A 16,048-nucleotide genomic window follows, 5' to 3' on the forward strand; every position below is an offset into this window, starting at 1 on the left:
AAGCAGCTGGGGAAAAAGTCCCAGGGTGTGTGCCCGTGTAGGATTATTCTAATTATATTAATTGAGGAGAGAATTATTGTCCGTTGTGGTACTTAGAAACTGCCTCACCCACTTGTTTACGTAATTTAAGCCAAAAGATCACAGTCTTAATCCTAAAATCAAAGTCTTTATTTGATTTAAATCCAGTAGCTAAAAGATGCGGTCTTAAGGACAGGGAATCGTGAACTGTGTACAAAGTAGAGAAAGCTAGAGGTGCACTAGCATCCATTCATGCCTCTGCCTCTTGATGGTGGGCTCAGAGCAGAGACCTCCAGATTCAACTGCCTGGACTTCTTTCTGTTATGGGCTTGAACTGTGGGCTGAAACGAAGCCTTTCTCACCTACCTCGCCTTTGTCAGCGCTTTCTATCACAGTAATAGAAACAGAAACTAAGACAGCCTCTTTCATCAGTTAACCTGGCTCACAGCAAATAAATATGTGTAGTATTATGATTGTGATATTTTGTTTTAAATTATGGAAACAAGCTGGTTGAAGAAAAAGTGTGTTTTGCAGCCTTATTCCATGGCAGTTTATGGATAAGATGCTGATAATCAGAAAAGGAGCAAAGTATCAATCCTTACCCTGAGGGACTTTGATCTGGTGGAGGAAATGCATTTGTAAATAACTAATTTTATTAACATATACAATGTTAGAAGCATATGGCTTATAATGTCACAGAGGAAGTCTGTGCATAGGTCACATGGAAGCCTTCTGACTTGATGTACCATATATTTTCAAATATAAATATATATTTCAGCATGTGCTTTTCTAATATTGCATTTAGAACATTGGTGTTTATGCTCAGGAGATTGTAGCCTGTATGTTATTTTTCATCAGATGTGTGTTTCTGGGTTTGGTGTTAAGGCAGGGATGGTCCCACACACTCAGTAGGAATGTTCTCTCTGTTTCTGTTTCTAGAAAATGGAAGATTTCCCTCTAGCTGTGGTTTCATCACCAGAACTTACAAATGAACCACCTGGTGTTTTGACTTTTGGAAATCTATTGTTAGCTTGATTCCTTTTATAGATATGGGGCTTTTCAGAATTAGCTGCTTTTCTTTGGTTCTTTGGAACCAGTTCTACTCTGTATCAAAGTCTAGCCTAGAACTATACAATTCTGGTTGAGCTCCAACTCTTAGCAAAGCTCCTGCCTCAGCCTTCTGAGTATTTGGATAACAGGTATCTGTCATGACTACCGGCTTTGATAAATTTTATCTTTCAAGAAAGTGTTCCATCTTAACCCATCAAATGTGTGAACATAAGATTATATAGTTTGTCCTTAGTTTCCCTTCATGTCCTTGCTCTGTGCAATGGTATCTTCTGGTTCAGTTTTAAATTAATACTTATTTTATCTTCTCTCTTGATTAGTTTACTAGATACTTTTTTTTGTTTGGGTCCAGATGAATTTTTAAAGAATCACTTTTCATATTGTTAATTTTCTTTATCTGTTTTCTTGTCTATGGTTTCATTGGCTTCTGTTACAATTTTATTATTGGACTTTTTATATTGATTTGGGTTTATTTTATACTTCTCCCTTTGTTCTTAAGGCAGTTTACTTCTTTAAGATTTTTAAAAGGCAGGCATTATATGTATACATATATACATATATATGTGTATAGTCAGGCATTTTAGTTATGTGTATATATATGTATATATATAGATAAATAGAGATAGATAGATAGATATAGATATGTGTGTGTGTATAGTCAGCATTTTTTGTCTTAAATTTTTTGAGATGTATTTTTAGTCAGTTGAAAAATGAATTTTTTCCCAAGTCTACTTTGAGCAAATATTGTTTTAAAATATTTTTTGTCCCCATCCTAAATACCTGTGTGTGTGTGTGTGTGTGTGTGTGTGTGTGTGTGTGTGTGTGTGTGTGTATTATGCTGGACCCCACATTGAAACCTGAAGTCACTTTTGGGTATCTGTCTCTAGTCATTATCCACCTTTTAAAAATGTGTATGAATGTCCACCCGTCTGCACATGTGTGTACCGCTTGCCTGGTATCAGGAGACCGGAAGAGGACATCAGATCCTTTGGAACTAGAGTTACAGATGGTTGTGAGCCACAGTACGGGTGCTGAGAATTGAACCTGGACCATCTAGAAGAACAAGCAGTGCTCTCTCTAGTTCTCAACTCCTTTTTATTATTTGCTTATTTGTTTATGCCTGTTGCCAAAACGGACCTCAACAGTTTGGACTTAGCCAGTGAGATTCAGAGATCTGCCTTTCTATAAGACTTGGGTGAGGGATGTGCGCTTCTAGGCTTTCACATGGGCCTGGGAGAACTGAATTCAGGTCTTCACACTTATGGTGTGTGTGTGTGTGTGTGTGTGTGTGTGTGTGTGTATGTGTGACTGGTATTTTGCCAACTGACCCATCTCCCCAGTTCCTCTATTACTGAGTTATAACTTCAATTAATGTGATTTGGTATTTTTTCTATTTTTTAAGTTTTGTTCTCCACTCTAAAATACGGTGTGCCTTGAACAACATTCCATGGAAATGGTTGTGCATCTGGCTGTGGTTGGAGCAAGCACTCCATGAACATCACTTGGGTCCAGTTGGCTTACAGTGTTGCTCAGGGCATTTGATTTTTTTGCTGCTTTATTTCTCAGGTACTGACAGGGATGCTGAAGTTCCCACTTTCACAGCGACTTAGTTTATCAATTTGCACATTTCTATTGTTTTACTGATACTTTTTAATTAGGCCCCATGATTGAAGGACACGTGCTTAAAAAAGTATCGTCTCTAGCATTAAGAATGACCCACAGTAATCCTGAAAATACTTCGTTTTACATATTTTTTAAAGAACAATTCAATTGTTCGAATTTATTCTGGTACTTTGTGCATAGCTTATATTTTCTTGAATCTTTATTTTAACATATGCAAATCCTTATTACTTTAGATGAGTTTCATGTAGGCTGTACACAATTGGCTCTTAATCTTACCTCTCTCATGACTATCTCTATCATTTTGTGTATTCAAACAAGTCACACTTAAAGAGATTGATCAATACAACTGGTTCAATATTTTTCATATTTGTATTTTTGTACCATTATTATTAGTTTTTCTGGCTTTCTTTCCTTCTCTCTATTTCTTCGCTTCTAATTTGAATTACTCATTTTGTATGATTCCATTTTTAGCCTTCTCTTTTAACACATCATTGTACCTATAAGATTCTGCTAATAATAACCCTAGAGTTTCTTGTTTATTTAAAGTAAAACTTTAAATTGAAGGTAGACAGATATGGGAAAAAGCATGCTGATAATAAGGATGGAGCCTAATGGGTTTTTGCAGAGTGAGCCACATGTGTCATTGCAACCTTGGTTAGGAAGCACGGCTTCCCTTTACCAGTCACACAACAGTGACCACTGTGCTGACCGTACTTCAGTTTTGACATTGAAAAACATCCTTGCAGCCTAATCTTATTTGTTAGTTGTCCTGCATGTAAGTGATGGTTGGTTGTTTTCATGTGTTTGGACATCTCTGGTGATATGTTTAGAGCCAGTCTATCTAAATATGACAAAAAGCAGATGACTTAAATTGTGCTTCCCTCTGTATAGAACATCAGCTTGTTTTTCTCCAAGAGGTACGTGGTAAGGCCAGTATCATGATTGTTTTAGCTTCAAGGTCTTCCACACAGGGTTTTCAGACACATCTCCAACACTCTGCTGTTGCTCTGGACCCAAGGATCCTGACTGCAAAAGTGATATTGAGCCATGGGTGCAAAATACTGCTCCCCCAAAAGCAGAGTTATTCATTGAAAATCTGAGTACCAAACATAAGATACATCCCTTAGAGTTATTGGTCAGGGATTCAGAGGCACCCAAATTAACCCATATTATTGACATTACACTTGGCTGCTTGCCATAACTAGCTGAGGATGTAGGACATAAAAATTCAAGCTAGACTGATCAGGAAAACCATTCTTTGCTGGATGGCTCATCTAGTTTCATAGAGCAGTGAGTAGGCTGCTGGAGAAGAAAATGAATGCATCAATAGTATTACATAGCACTGGACTCTCGGCACTGCAATCTAGACTTGCCTAGCAAAATGCGCTCACTGCTGTAATACTGGCATGAGTGGCGAAGACTGAACCAACTACTTTTTGTTTGGATATGAATCCTGCTCCACAGGAGGGGTTTTGTTTCTGGTTCTATGACCTAATCAACACTCATGGCTGGGGAATTCATAGATCATAGGGCGAGTCGATTATTTTTGTTTTGCTAAATGGTGCATTCGACATATACATGTTTAGGCCCTATGATTTGTACTGCTTTGAACTTTGGCCAGAGATGTTCCATGTCGAAGTGGGTCGTAGTCAATGCAGCGACTCATAACTGGTCAGAGTGCCACTAATAAATAATTCTGAGTACTGAGCTGATCGTAGGTCACTCCATCATGTGTCAGTCCTTCATCATCAAGGCTCAGGGAACTTTGAGGGGGAAGAGACAGAAAAATTGAAGAGTCAGCTTCGGTGTTCCACGGGACTCCTCCCTGCCCCCACTGCCGCCGCCCTTTTGTCTCCTGTGTCCTTGGAATACCAGCTATCCCTGTTTCAGTGCTGAGGAGTTCTATCCAGAGAGGTGAGTGGGTGCTCGCTGGGGCGGTCTGTCCCGGAAGAGAGCACAACCCCTCCCACCTCAGCTTCTGCAGCAGGGTCTTTGGTGTTCCACGGTATGCCTCCCTGCCCCCATTGCCACTGCCATGTTGTCTCCTGGGTCCTTGGAATACCAGACTTCCCTTTTCAGTGCTGAGGAGTTCTATCCAGAGAGTGCTGAGGAGTTCTATCCAGAGAGTGCTGAGGAGTTCTATCCAGAGAGTGCTGAGGAGTTTCATCCAGAGAGGAGGAGATGGGCAGGCGCCAATGCAAGAATCCCTCCAACCTGAAAGGCAACATGAAATCACTAGAATCCAGGAATCACGAAACTAGAAGAATTGAACACCCTACTCCAGAAGAAATAGAAGAAATCGACTTTAAGCAGATCTTTATGAAAATAATGGAGGAACTTAAACAGGAGGTGAAAATCTGCCATAAAGAAATGGAAGGTAATTATAACAAAAAGATTAAGGAAATGAATAAAGAAATGGAAGAGAATTATAACAAAAAGTTTGAAGAAATGAGTAAATCCGTAAATGAAATTCTGGGAAACCAAGAAAAAACAATCAAACAGGTAATGGAAACAGTTCAAGATTTGAAAACTGAAATGGAGGTAATGAAGAAAACACAAACCGAGGGCTGGCTGGCTATGGAAAATCTAGGTAAATGAACAGAGACTTCAGAAACAAGCATAACCAACAGAATACAAGAGATAGAAGAAAGAATCTCAGACTCTGAGGACACCATAGAGAAAATAAACGCTCTGACCAAAGAAAACAGCAAATCCAACAAATTCTCATCACAAAACATTCAAGAAATCTGGGACACAATAAAAAAAAAAACCAAATCTAAGAATAATAAAGGTAGAAGAAAGAGAAGAATTACAGATCAAAGGTCCAGAAAATATATTCAACAAAATTATAGAAAAAAACTTCCTCAACCTAAAGAACGATATCCCTATGAAGGTTCAAGAAGCATACAGAACACCGAATAGACTGGATCAAAAAAAAAATCCCCTCACCATATAATAATCAAAACACAAAACTTCAGATTAAAGAAAGAATATTAAGAGCTGCAAAGGAAAAAGGTCAAGTAACTTATAAAGGTAAACCTATCAGACTTACACCAGACTTCTCTATGGAAACCATGAAAGCCAGAAGGTCCTGGATAGAGGTACTGCAGAAACTAAGAGACCATGGATGCAAGCCCAAACTACTATACCCAGCCAAGATATCGTTCACTATCAACAGAGAAAACAAAATATTCCAGGATAAAAACAAATTTAAACAATACGTCGCTACAAATCCAGCCTTACAGAAAGTATTAGAAGGCAAATCACAACCCAAGGAATCCAACATTCCTAACACCACCTACAATAACTCAGGCATCTAGCGACCCTTCACAAGAAGGGAAAAACATACACTCCACTACCTGCCCCCCCAAAAAATAACCAGAGTCAACAACCACTGGCCATTAATATCACTTAATATCAATGGACTCAATTCACCTATAAAAAGGCACAGACTTAGAGATTGGATACGAAAACAGGATTCAAATTGGAAAGGATGAAGTTAAACTTTCGTTATTTGCAGACGATATGATAGTATACATAAGCGACCCCAAAAACTCTACCAAAGAACTCCTACAGCTGATAAACACCTTTAGTAATGTGGCAGGATACAAGATCAACTCCAAAAAATCAGTTGCCCTCCTATACACAAAGGATAAAGAAGCAGAGAGGGAAATCAGAGAAACATCACCTTTCACGGTAGCCACAAATAGCATGAAATATCTTGGGGTAACTCTAACCAAGGAAGTGAAAGACCTATTTGACAAGAACTTTAAGTCTTTGAAGAAAGAAATTGAGGAGGATACCAGAAAATGGAAAGACCTCCCCTGATCTTGGATTGGAAGAATCAACATAGTAAAAATGGCAATTCTACCAAAAACAATCTATAGATTCAATACAATCCCCATCAAAATCCCATCAAACTTATTCACAGACCTTGAGAGAACAACAATCAAGTTTATATGGCAAAACAAAAAACACAGGATAGCCAAAACAATCTTATACAATAAAGGAACTTCTGGAGGCATTACCATCCCTGACTTCAAACTCTATTTCAGAGCGACAGTATTGAAAACAGCTTGGTTTTGGCATTACAACAGAGAAGTCGACCTATGGAATCAAATAGAAGACCTGGATATTAACCCACAAACCTATGAACACCTGATATTTGACAAGGGAGCTAAAGGTATACAATGGAAGAAGGAAAGCATCTTTAACAAATGGTGCTGGCATAACTGGATGTCAACCTGTAGAAGAATGAAAGTAGAGCCATATCTATCACCATGCACAAAACTCAAGTCCAAATGGATTAAAGACATCAACATTAATCTGACCACTTTGAACCTGATAGAAGAGAAAGTGGGAAGTAGTCTACAAGATATAGGCACAGGAGACCACTTCCCAAGTAGAACCCCAGTAGCACAGACAATAAGAGAAGCAATGAATAAATGGGACCTACTGAAACTGAGAAGCTTCTGTAAAGCAAAGGACACTGTCAGTAAGACAAAAAGGCTACCTTCCGACTGGGAGAAGATCTTCACCAACCCCTCATCAGACAAAGGTCTGATCTTCAAATGATACAAAGAACTCAAGAAACTAGATACTAAAACTCTAATTAACCCAATTAAAAAATGGGGTACTGAACTGAACAGAGAATTCACAACAGATGATCTTCGAATGGCCAAAAGACAATTAAGGTCATGCTCAACCTCCTTAGCGATCAGGGAAATTCAAATCAAAACCACTTTGAGATACCATCTTACACCTGTCAGAATATCTAAACTTAAAAACACCAATGATAGCCTATGCTGGAGAGGATGTGGAGTGAGGGGAACACTCATCCATTTTTGGTGGGAATGCAAACTTGTGCAGCCACTGTGGAAATCAGTGTGGCGGTTTCTCAAGAAACTGGGAGTCAACCTCCTTCAGGACCCAGCAATTCCACTCTTGGGAATATACCCAAGAGATGCCCTATCATACTACAAAAGCATTTGTTCAACTATGTTCATAGCTGCATTATTTGTAATAGCCAGAACATGGAAACAACCTAGGTGCCCCTCAATAGAAGAATGGTTAAAGAAAGTGTGGAACATATACACATTAGAGTTTTACTCAGCGGTAAAAAACAATAACATCTTGAATTTTGCATGCAAATGGATGGAAATAGAAAACACTTTACTGAGTGAGGTAACCCAGACCCAAAAAGAGGAATATGGTTTGTATTCACTCATAAGTGGATTCTAGACATAGTTAAAGGTCTTTGAGCCTATAATTCATGATCCTAGAGAAGCTAAATAAGAAGGTAAACCCAAAGAAAATCATATAGTTATCCTCCTGGATATTGGAAGTATTCAAGATTGCAAGGCAAACGGGTGCACGGGGTATGGGGTGTGGGGTGGAAGTAAGGGTAGATGGTTAGAGAGGAGGGAGAGGGGGAGGATTGGGGATGGTGTGGGGGAATGGGATGGGGGGAGGAAGGATGGATATGGGAGCAGGCAAGTATATATCTCAACTAAGGGAGCCATTTTAGGGTTGGCAAGAGACTTATTTCTGGAGAGATTCTCAGGTCCAAGGAGAGGTCCCCAGATTCTTCCCTGGGCAGCAGAGGAGAGGGTGCCTGAACTGGCCTTGGCCCATAACCATACTGATGAATATTTTCCATATCACCATAGAACCTTCATCTGGCGATGGATGGAGATAGAGACAGAGACACATATTGGAACACTGGACTTAACTCCCTAGATCCAAATGAGAAACAGAAGGAGGGAAAACGTGAGCAAGATAGGCAGGACCAGAGGGAACCTTCATCCGACGATGGATGGAGATACAGACGGAGACCCACATTGGAGCACTGGACTGAGCCCCCAAGGTCCAAATGAGGAGCAGAAGGAGGGAGAACATGAAAAAAGGAAATCAGGTCCGCGAGGGGTGCATTCACCCACTGATACAAGGGGACTGATCGAATGAGAGCTCACCAAGGCCAGCTGGACTGGAACTGAACGAGCATGTGATCAAACCGGATTCTCTGAATGTGGCTGACATGGGGGCTGACTGAGAAGCCATTTACAATGGCACTGGGTCTTGTTTCGTCTGCATGTACTGGCTGTTTGGGATCCTGGTCTGTTTGGATGCTCACCTTCCTAGACCTGGAGGGAAGGGGGAGAAGCTTGAACTTCCCACAGGGCAGGAAACCCTGACTGCTCTTTGGACTGGAGAGGGAGGAGGAGAGGGAGTGGGGGGTGAGGAGAGGGAGGGGGGAGAATGGGAGGGTATGGGCAGGAGGGGAGGAAGTGGAAATTTTTATAAACAAATAAAGAAATAAGTAAATAAATAAATAAATTTAAAAAATTGAAGAGTCAGCTGAGAGGGAAGAGAGCTGTGAAATGTTGTCTTCTGGACACAACATGGCTGTTTCATACTTTATCTCGTAGCAGCTGCAGTTTTGCATAAAACCTGTCAAAATTCCAGCAAGAATTGTGGAGGAACCCGAAGGCAGCACCCTTAATGGAGGAAATATTAGAGATTAATTGCTGTGAAGGTGGGGCGTTACTTTCCTTTATGAATGTGGCAGCCTATAGATTGCTCACACCCCAGTGGATGACCACACACAATGTACTTTGGGGAAACACGATAAGCCTTGGGGTTATTAATAACACAAATTTAAAAAATGATAAAGAGGACTTGAAGGAGGAAGGGAAATAGGCTGGGAGCTTTAGGTGAAATTGCAGGCAGTACCGGAAGATGGATATAAATGTACACACTATAAAAACATATGAAACTTTTAAAGAATAAAGCATCATTTAAAAAGTTGATATCATTTAGACTGGGTGTGTTGACTGTCGGCTGATTACTTTTCAGATGACTTCATGTGCATGGGTGTGTGCATGTGTGATAGAGAGAGAGAGAGAGAGAGAGAGAGAGAGAGAGAGAGAGAGAGAGAATGTATGAACACGTGTGTGTGCATGTGTGTGAGTGTTTCATGGTCCCTGATCTCTGCACATGATTAAAACTAAGCACTGAGAAGCCTCAATTTATTTTCCAGCAGAAGGGCCCCTTACAGCCTTCAGGCAGCTATAGCACTTGGAGAGTTCATATCGATTTTATGCTTAAAATATATAAATCAATATTATGCCTCTACCTTGACTGCTTCAGCAAGAACATGTGCCAGTTTCACCACTACAGGTTCCTTAACCAGCTGAACGGTATTTATAAATGACAGCCTTTTTGATTTTTAGAAAGTGATGGCCACATGAACATTTTGAAACAGTTCAGAGGGATATGGCATGAAATCATTTCTGTTTACTTGAGGGTCAATTCAACACTCTGAGGAAATGACATGCTTAGAACATTTTGGTTCAAGGAATTCTTTTCTTTAAAAGATGTATTTATTTTTGTTTTATGTGTAAGAGTGTTTGCCTGAATGAATATATCAATAACACATGTGCATGTGTTTGTCTTGGTACCTAAGGAGATCAGAGGAGGAAGTTGGATCACCTAGAACTGAAATTACTGACAATTGACACCCTCCCCCACCTCTCTCTCTCTCTCTCTCTCTCTCTCTCTCTCTCTCTCTCTCTCTCTATCTCTCTCTCTGTATGTGTGTGTATGTGTGTGTATGTATGTGTGTGTGCGTGCACACACCTGCTGGGAACTGAATTCAGGACCTCTGCAAGAGCAGGAAGTGCTCTTAACTGCCTAGTCATTGCTCCAACCCCACTCAAGGAATTTTTGAGTTTTCAAGGATCTCTGCTAATAAATAAATTGTGTGTATTTGTTTTCAAAAGGAACACACTCACATGTGAATATTCTCTGAAACAAAACTTCCTTCATAACCCATGCTCCACTGTGGATGAAAATAAGTTGTTCGATCTTCTCATTTTGTTGGGGGTTTATTTCCATGGCCATAGGGTTAAAATTGTTCATTTAAACTACTTTCAGAACTCTGATGAGTTCATAGCTTTGTTGTTCTGATTGGGCTTGCTATTACGCTATCTGGAATGATAGAAATTTGTGCACCTTGTGCAATGGTATGGTAGTTGGCCCTTGTGTTCAGTTTAATATAAAAGTAGAATTTCCTCAAATGAGAGGAGACTGAGGCACTCATTCCTCTGGTGGTTCTGTTTCATCAGGTTAGCAGAAGGAGGAATGGTTTAAACAGAATTACCTAAGAAATATTTTTTTTGCAGAAAAGAAATTAATTTTTTAAAATTTATCTGTAATTTTCAAAATTTTATATAAAAATGAGACCTTAAAATTTGGGGTCTCAATGCTTACGGTTTGTTTTTTTTTTTGTTTGCTTGCTTTTTTAAGAAAAAAAGTTAGTTAAAAGCTTTCCAAAAGACTGAAAAATAGAAGATTAAAGGATGGGGAATCTGAAAGGCCTTGTTCTGCCTTGCTCTTCAGTCTGACTGGCGTGATCTGAGGTGAATGGCAGAGTGGTTCCCAGAGTTCCCTTTATACCTATGTCTGTATTGTTGCTGATCTTTTAGAGATTTCAGATGTCTGAGCTCAGATGTCTCCCTTGTAAAAACTATTTCAGGAGTCTGTGGTTTTAGCCAAGAAATCTCTGTGCCATTCTTGTCATTTTTATATTCTGCAAGTTTTAGGACAAATGTCCGAAGATGATTTATCATCATTATAAATAACACATAACGGCTGGAGGATGGCAGTAAGGTATGACGTGGTCCATTCAGTGACAATCAGGCTGGGAATGAAAAACAATGACAAATACAATGGGATGAAGACCAAAAGTATTTTATCCCAAACCTAATGCCTTTTTTTGTGTGTCCATAACAAAATATTCTTAGAATAAACCAAAAATCCACCAATAATACTGTCCATTGAGTTGAAGGATATGTGGATTACTATTAAAAGATATATATGATAAGCCATATGTCTAGTGAAAAACAGCAATATTTGGGACAGAAAAAAGTGTATTTTTTCCTCTGTTACAGGGACATGAATAGCAGACTGTTAACTTTGGACTTTATAGTTACAGCAGCAAGATGAAATGTCATGGGGATAAATGTTGAATGAATCCATATTTGGCTATGCCAGGAGCTTGCTTACAGAGGTATGTAAATTATGTAGGAATTATAGACAAATTCAGCAGATCAAGTAGATGACCAAATCTAAATATTTTCTGGTTTGTGCACCCAAGTAGTCAAATGGAAGTCAAATACTGACCAGTGTATAATATTTAATTATGGTCTCACTAGATATATGTATTAAAAGTAAAGAGGCCAAACAGTAAATATAAAATCATTTTTTTCTCTTTTTGAGAGGGGATAGAATATAGATATTGATAACATAGCCTGTAAATAACAGTGTGTTTTTCTGAGTTTTATTGATGACAGTCTTGAGTGTCAGAATATTACTTGAGACTGCTCAGTAACCCAGGCTAGCTTTAAATCCATAGTAATCCTCCCCATTGCAGATATAAGCCCAAATATCTGGCATAGCAAATTTTCTCCTTGGAGATCTATAACATGTCAAACAAGCAATCTTTTCACAATTTCTTCAGAGTAGTAACAGAGAAGAAGTTAAGTAATGGGATCAGATTTTTAACTATTTCGTATAAACTGCCTTTTTCCCTCCCTGTCCTTATGGGTAAGACATTTGTTTTTGTTTTAACTGGACTTGTTGTGTTTGACTTTGAGAGAGCTCAGCCAGCTGAGTTGGATGAGCTTTCTTCCTCACCATCCTTTTCTTTGTGAAGTCCATTAATAGACTCTTAAACACCAGGATGGGCAATGATGCTCAGAACTTCCCTGTTTCAAAGCAGCAGGTCTACCCATCATGATTTCTAGTTTAGTGTAAGGACTCAGATTCTCTTACCGACACAGCTCAGCAGACAGTCTCTACCCAACCCCTTTAGGATTCCAGTTTTAGCCTGTCTGCAGGTCCTAAGCTAATCTGGGAGAAGCTTAACAGAAAAGCATCTAAATCTTTACTATTTAAGTTTCCAGTGAACTTAAGATCATCTAAATTTTGGAATTCATTAGCAATCTTGATCTAGTACAAGATCCATCCAAATTGCTCCACTGTTTTGTCGGGCATTTCCCACTACCAGCATTCTATCCACAGAAGCCAACTTTTGCTACTCAGTGGATGACTATCTATCTCAGTCATGGTGGACTGGTGTATCGAAAATCAATATCACACGATGGAGGTTTCCCTTCTGTAGGGGGATGTGGGTAGAGGTGATGTCGTTCATTTCTCTGGCTTTAAATTTCCTGTATTTATATCCCCAGCCCAGACTTTTCACTGTAGTTCAAGCTTCTAAATTCAAATGCCTGCAAGAAGAACTCTCCTGGTATTTCAAATTTAACTCCTCTGAAATTAAATTCTTTCTTCCTGCCTTTCCACCCCAACCTGCTTCTGCTCCTCCCTCAGCCTCCAACTCCCAATCTGTTCCTGCTTCAAACTCCTCTCTGTAAGCCAATGCCTTCATTAGGCTCACTACCCAAGCCTGGAACCAGACAGACTTCTACAAGGCAACCTCTTTGCTCGTCTGCATATAAAATCCACCATTGTAATAGCTGACCTGCTTTGCTATATCAAAATACCACATGTTAGGGATCTCTTAAACAATAAATTTATTTTTCTTACAGTTCTGGGAATTAAGTTGAAGATCAGGATGCTGGCAGATATGGTATCTAACTTTATGTTCAATTTTCATATGATAGATGTCTTAGGACACAAAGTTCCATCTCCATACTTATTTATTTATTTATTTATCTATCTATCTATCTATTTATTTTTTTATTGTCAACTTGACACATACTGGAGTCACTTGGGAAGAGTGGAGCTTAGTTGAACAATTCTCTCCATCAGATTGGTCTGTGGAAGGTTTTCTCAGTTAGCAATTAATGTAGGAGAGTTCAGCCCACTGTAGAGCATGCCACTTCAGGGCAGGGGTTCTGGATTGTATAAGAAAGATATTTTAGCAAGTTAGTAAGAAGGTTTCCTTCATGGCTTCTTCTTTGAACTCCTGCATTGAGTTTTTGTCTTCTCTCTCTTCAGTGGTAGACCATGTTTGGGACATGTAGACCTAATAAAACGCTTCTTTCCCATGTTGCTTTTGGCCAGTGTTTGTATTACAGCAAAGGAAAAGCAAACTAGGAGAGTTCCCATCATTGAATTTTTCCCAGTCAGTATCTGCTGTAGGAATTTCTTCAGCTAGTAGCCTTTATGTTACCAGCCCATTTATATACTGTAAATGCCAATCTAAAGAGAATGTTTTCTGTCTCTTGCTGCTGCTGGATTTGTTTCCTGTTTCCCTGTTTGTGTAGAGGTCTGTGATCTGTGAGTGTACCCCTAAATAAATAACCCTTTATTTATACTTCAATTCTGAGCTAGTGTGGGATTTCTTTTTAGCATCCTTCTTCAAGTATCTTTGGATGTTATCACATTGAAGATTAAAATTTTTACATGTGAATTGTAGGGAGAACACAAACATTCATTATATTCCTATTATAAGACCTGTTCTACATGTAAAATACCTTTAACCCATCACTTCTTTCCTTCTTCCTTCCTGTTATGAGAACACATCACCATGATTTTCATGCAAGCTGCTTCAGCATCTAGAAGTTTCCTCTCTGGCTCTTGTTTTCATGCACATGCCCTTTTAACCCTTTGTCTTTTGAGGAGTCAGTGAAACTCACAAAATTCCACATTGTGTGAATGTACTGCTTTAAACATTTAAACATTCTTTCTTTTGGTCTTCCATTAAGCCAACAATAAAAAAAATACCAACAAAAAACCAAACCAAACCAAAACAAAAAACATGTCAATCATAGCAAGCAGTGTCCTGCAAGAGCTGACTGTCAAAAATGACTTCAGTATCACACTTTGCTTCTCTCTTCCTGGTCTCCTGGAATATGTCAATAACTCTTTTATTTTGGCATCTGTGTGCTCTGTGATCCCTCTTCCATTTTCTTGTTGTAGTTGGTTGCTGTGTATCATTGTATCTCTCAATGAGGTGCTACCCACTCAGAAAGATTCTCATTCCACTTGTCCAGTCCTCCTGCTCAGCACTGCCCTTCTCCCATATCACCATTGTTTCTCTCCCTAGTGCAAGCCTCAAGGCCCAGTTCCTCCTCCTTTGCTATCTGTTTTCCGTTGGAGTACTTAAGTTCTGTGCTATGAAGAGCCTGCATGCATATCCATCTTAAGCAAATGAACTGGTTGCTCACGATTATTTGTTGAGTGCAAGTGTAACTCAAATGCATTCAGCAAAGCATTTTTATCTTGAACTATGATCCTATGTTGCTGTCCTTGCCATAATTTGTTGATGAGCCTAGACATTCATCAATAATTCTGGTTGACACATTAAGAGAAAGTTTTTCTATGAAATATAAATTGACCACAGGATTGAAAGAAATTTAATTTCTGTGACAAAGTCATATTGACTTTGACATATTATGGCTAAAATTTTGCGCATGATAAATTTAAGAATATTTTCCCTACAATCATCTCCATCTTTTTCATTATCTACTTTTCCCCTCAGCATACTAGGACTTAGGTTAGGCTCAATTTGAGGGTTGGTGCTGTATGCTGTATATAAAGTATAGAACCATTGTTTGGGGAGGTAAGCTGTATAGCAATTCTGAAGTCATCACCTATTAAATTCAAGGCAACTGGTTCAGATGAGTCATATAGATGAAGAAGAGGTTCAATATAACACTCACAGCAGACCTAACTTTAGAGAACTTAGGAGGAAGATGAAACCGGAGTGAATGATTGAGGAAAGTTTCCAATTGTTGTTAGGGATTGCATCCAAGGTGGGAGGGATTGCCCAAAGCTTTCTGCCCAGGTTTCCCAGCCAATAATTCAAACAAATCCAGAGCATGCATAATCTCTGGTTCCAGGGCCAACAATATGATCACAAACTTTTGGAAGACTGGCCCTTAAATTCCTTTGTTCCAGTTTAAATAGTCTTTCCATAATTATTTACTTCTTTCCCTGAAGAAATGTAGATGTTATATAGTCTATTTTAGCACTTGGGGGCTTTTTGTTTCTATATCTAATTTAGTTAATGCAAATGAAGGCTAATGCTGTATTTGTGCCCTGTCAGTTACTTAGGTTGAGGTGCTCCAAAATCCATACACTATGGTGACAGAGATACTTATAAATACAATGCATATATGTATGTGGTACATCCCTGACATCTACTAAATGAGGATAAAATTCACCCAAACATTACTCAGCAAAAGTCATTAGAAATAGATGCTTCTTTATTCCCCTTCTCTTCCCCTTCCCCTCCTCTGCTCCCTCTCCTTCTACCCCTTTTTTGCCATGAACCCAGTATGTCGCTCTGATTATCTGGAACTCACTATAT

This window comes from Myodes glareolus, chromosome 13 (assembly GCF_982192425.1).
Source record: "Myodes glareolus chromosome 13, mMyoGla1.1, whole genome shotgun sequence".
NCBI lineage: Eukaryota > Metazoa > Chordata > Mammalia > Rodentia > Cricetidae > Myodes > Myodes glareolus.